At 49.5% G+C, this 4,629-nt stretch overlaps 1 long non-coding RNA gene across 1 annotated transcript in view; it reads right to left on the bottom strand.

Annotated features, from left to right (window-relative positions):
- Positions 1–553, bottom strand: part of LOC145859544 (uncharacterized) — an 18,649-nt gene extending 18,096 nt beyond the window's left edge. The window contains exon 1 of the long non-coding RNA XR_014379794.1: positions 1–553. This exon is cut by the window's left edge and continues 2,042 nt beyond it. This is a non-coding gene — a long non-coding RNA (uncharacterized LOC145859544).
- Between the last annotated feature and the right edge of the window lie 4,076 nt (positions 554–4,629).

Here is a 4,629-nt window from a genome sequence, read left to right as displayed (position 1 = left end):
TCTCTCCGCTCTCCTCCCTCTCTCCACTCTCCTCCCGCTCTACACTCTCCTCCCTCTCTCCACTCCCCTCCCGATTTCTGCTCTCCTACCTCTCTCTGCTCTTGGCTCTCCTCCCGCTATCCGCTCTCCTCCCGCTCTCTGCTCTCCTCCCTCTCTCCACTCTCCTCCCGCTCTCCGCTCTCCTCCTGCTCTCCATTCTCCTCCCTCTCTCAGCTCCACCTGCTCTCCGCTGTACTCTCTCTCTCCACTCTCCTCCCGCTCTCCGCTCCCGCTCTCTGCTCTCCTCCCGCTCTCCTCCCACTCTTTGCTCTCCTCCCTGTCTCCGCTCTCTTCACTCTCTCCGCTCTCCTCCTTCGCACCGCTCTCCCCGTCTCCGTTTTCCCTCTCTCTGCTCTCCTCCCTCTCTCCGCTCTACTCCCTCTCTCTGCTCTACTCCCTCTCTCTGCTCTCCTCCCTATCTCCGCTCTACTCCCTCTCTCCGCTCTACTCCCTCTCTCTGCTCTCCTCCCTCTCTCCGCTCTACTCCCTCTCTCTGCTCTTCCTCTCTCCGCTCGCTCTGCCCTCAAAGAACAGAAATGTCTCATATTCACAGAATACTCCCTCCTTCCCTGACACACACACCCAGTTCATTAACATTCACTGGTTCTCACTGTGACACGCTTGGCTAACCCACTCTCAGAGACGGGGCTGAGCAAGGAGTAGAATTTTAATAGAGGGAGGTGAGAAAGAGAGAGGTTGTGAAGGAGGGAAGGGGAGGGAAAGAGGGAGGGAGAGGAAAGTACTGAGGGAGGGAGAAGAGAAGGATAGGGAGAGAAAAGTGAGAGAGAGTGAAAGAACGGTGGAGAGAGTAAGAGGAGGGGGGTGTATCAGACTAGCAGGTGTCCTCTGTCTGATTCTGTCAGTGAATAGACTGTCCTTCTATACCAGTTTGTATTGTTCTGTGTGTATATGTGTGTGTGTCTGTGTCGTTCTAAGCTGCACTCATGGGGATAGCTAGGTACTGAGCTGAATGGCAGATGGGAAAGAAAAACATTATTTTCCCCTAAATATTCATAATCTCATTTGTCTCAAGAGAACCCAATACCTGTGGGTTTGGTGTTTGCTCACCTTTCATCACTAACTTTCTGATTCAATTCATATTGTCTCCAGGTTTCACAGTCTATTATAACTTCAATCTCATAGGTTTCTTTACTCACTGATATAATTACATTACCTACGAAACACAAAGAAACTGTAGTTGTTCTTTATTTCATGATGTTTGTCATCATCTCTGTGGTTATGAAAAACTCTATGTTTGTGTGTGTGTGAAAACTGTTTTTCTTAAATGTCAGGTAGAGCACAGGCGTCCCCATCCCTCCCCCACACCCCGGGAAGCTCAAGGGTAATACTTTTATTAAAGATCATGGTGATTGGCTGCTGAGAAGCCAGTGCCCTTTTCCACTGCTATGACTGACAGAAGTGAGGGGGTCCTGGGAAAGAATGTTGGGGGTGGTTTGAAGGATTGTGTGTGTGGGCGCATGTATGTGTGTATCTTTCCTCTGATCTCTGAAATGCAATAAATCTCTCAAACAGAGAATGTTCCTGTTACAGTGTCACTATCCTGTAACCGTATATGCCCCCCCCCCCCCCCCCCCCCTAGCTACATGTGTGTTGGACAGTAGGATGTGGACACGGTTATACAGTACAGTATGAGTGAGTGTGTGTCGTTTCTTCAATAAGGGAACAGTCAGTGAGCTTCCCTTTCTTTCTTTGAGAGCCACAGCCTTTTTCATGGTCTTTGTGTGTGTGTGTGTGTGTGTGTGTGTGTGTGTGTGTGTGTGTGTGTGTGTGTGTGTGTGGTGTTTCACAGGGCTTTGTCTGGCCCCTCTGAGGCTGAGGGCTCGACTCAACACAGCCATGTCCATCGAAGCCATTCGTCACGCCTAAGGAGTGTGTGTGTGTGTGTGTGTGTGTGTGTGTGTGTGTGGTGTGTGTGTGTGTGTGTGTGTGTGTGTGTGTGTGTGTGTGTGTGTGTGTGTGTGTGTGTGTGTGTGTGTGTGTGTGTGTGTGTGTGTGTCATAGCCGAGCGGTGTTGGACCCCCAGACACAGAGGATAAGTTAGCCTCCACCCTGTTGCCATGGCAGCGGCTAGCTTTATTAGTGTCCCACTTGGAGTACCACACACGCCACGCCACCCTACCCCGAGGCGCTTGCGTTTTGGAGCAGTTAAGAAACTTGTCAGGAATGAGAGATGGGTGATGCATGGCTAAATGAAGCGGAATGGAGGAACCGCCACACGATTTCACACTAGGGTAGCCTGCGGCACAGCCACACACAGCACACACACACACACTCACGCGCTTACACTCACACGCACGCACATACACACAGAGGCAAAACGAGATGCCTGAGATGAATGTACTTTAAATACAAATTCCTATTCTCACTCTGCAATACTATATCAATATTCACCAAACCATACCCATATCCCATACCATTAGTTCTGAGAACTAATTCCCATATCAATTCCCTATAAACCCAACCCCATATCTAGTCTATGAACCATATCCCATATCCACATCGATTACAACTAAGCCCTGCCACAGTCCATTAACCAAATTACACAGTCTTACCAAACCAAACAGCCCAATAGCTATTTAGTGTGTCAGACAGTTCAGGCTAGAGACCTGGAGACCTGGGGATCTGGAGACATGGGGATCTGGAGACATGGGGATCTGGAGATCTGGAGACATGGGGATCTGGAGACATGGAGACATGGAGATCTGGAGATCTGGAGACATGGGGATCTGGAGACCTGGAGACCTGGGGATCTGGAGACATGGAGACATGGAGATCTGGAGATCTGGAGACATGGGGATCTGGAGACCTGGAGACCTGGGGATCTGAAGACCTGGAGACCAGGGCAACTGTTAAACACTGTGGATGAACGGGGGCTAATTGGACAGCAGGGAAAATAACAGTCCCTCTGGAAAAGTGGAACGAATTACATTTTTACATGTCCTATTTTCTATTACTCTCCTCTTCTCCTCCTTCCCCTCTCCTCTCCTCTTTTCCTCTGTCAAGTGTTGGTATTCTCCTCCCAAAGAGCAGAGAGGAGAACAGGGACGCAAGGACGCATGTCGTAGAGAATACTAAACACTCTGAGGGTTCTTAGACACAAAGGCCTGTACACACACACAAACAAACAGACGCACATACACACACACGTAGACTTACACACACGTGCACACGTGTACACACACACACACACACACACACACACACACACACACACACACACACACACACACACACACACACACACACACACACACACACACACACACACACACACACACACTGTTGGGTATTAGAGTACCCCTGGCGGGGGCTGAATAGAATGTGTTTGTATCGGCTGCTCAAACACTAAGGATTATGGGGGATAGGAGGGGAATGCTAAAACCAGGAAGGAGGGCAACGACCTTGGCAGTGGGGAGGAGAGGGTAGGAGGAGGGGAGAGGAGGGGGAGAAGGAGGGAGAGGAGGAGGGGAGTTGAGAAAGGAGGAGTGAAAAGGATGGAGAAGCAAGCAGTGGCACAATATAAAGCATTTTAAGGCACACACCAACGACACACACACACACACACACCTACAATACACACACCTAAGCACACACACAGGGCCACTCAGCTCAGAGAAGTCAGCTCAGACAGATCCAGCTCAGCTCCTGAGCTCCATCACTATCAGATATGCATTTAGAATGGAAAACGAAGTGTTCATGCAAAAATTGTTAGTTCATCGTATTGTATTGAAACGAAGTGAATCACATCGATTCGTTCCACTAATCAAATCAAATCCCACCGAATCATTTCAAACTAAAAGTATCACTCCTGTATCGTATCCGAGCCCATGTATCTACACTCTTAGAAAAAGGTGCTATCTGGAACCTAAAAGGGTTCTTCGGCTGTTCCCATATGAGAACCCTTTGAAGAACCCTTGTAGGTTCCAGGTAGAACACTTTTGGTTCCAAGTAGAACCATTTTGGGTTCCATGTAGAACCCTTTGCACAGAAGGTTCTACCTGGAACAAAAAAGTGCTTTACCTGGAACCAAAAGGGTTCTCCTTTGGGGACAGCTGAAGAACCCTTTTGGAACTTTTTTGAAGAGGGTAGGTGCTTATCAAATCCTGCTTGTAAAGAGATGCATATATCCTATACTTCTACAAGTGGCAGGAGAAAATAAAAATGCAATTTTCATTTGGGTCCTGTAATGGGGTGGTATGTGGAAACATGCTGTGCCTGTGTGTTAATGTGTGTGTGTTAATGTGTGTGTGGTGATGCGTCTAGCAGGGTAATAACCTCAGATTGGATCGTCAGATCATTTCTACAAGTGTTACAGCAAGGAGAGAGGCAATCAGGGAGGGAAGGGGGAAGCGGAGGTTGAGGGGGGAAGCAGAGGTTGAGGGGGGAGCGGAGGTTGAGGGGGGAGCAAAGGTTGAGGGTGGAGCAAAGGTTGAGGGGGGAGCGGAGGTTGAGGGGGGAGCGGAGGTTGAGGGGGGTTGAGGGGGGAGCAGAGGTAGAGGGGGGAGCAAAGGTAGAGGGGGGAGCGGAGGTTGAGGGGGGAGCAAAGGTTGAGGGGGGAGCGGAGGTTGA

The sequence above is a fragment of the Salmo salar genome, chromosome 12 (genome assembly GCF_965601325.2).
Source record: "Salmo salar chromosome 12, fSalSal1, whole genome shotgun sequence".
Lineage (NCBI taxonomy): Eukaryota > Metazoa > Chordata > Actinopteri > Salmoniformes > Salmonidae > Salmo > Salmo salar.
Note: the sequence above shows the minus strand (reverse complement) of the source record. Positions and strands in the feature narration are given on the sequence as shown.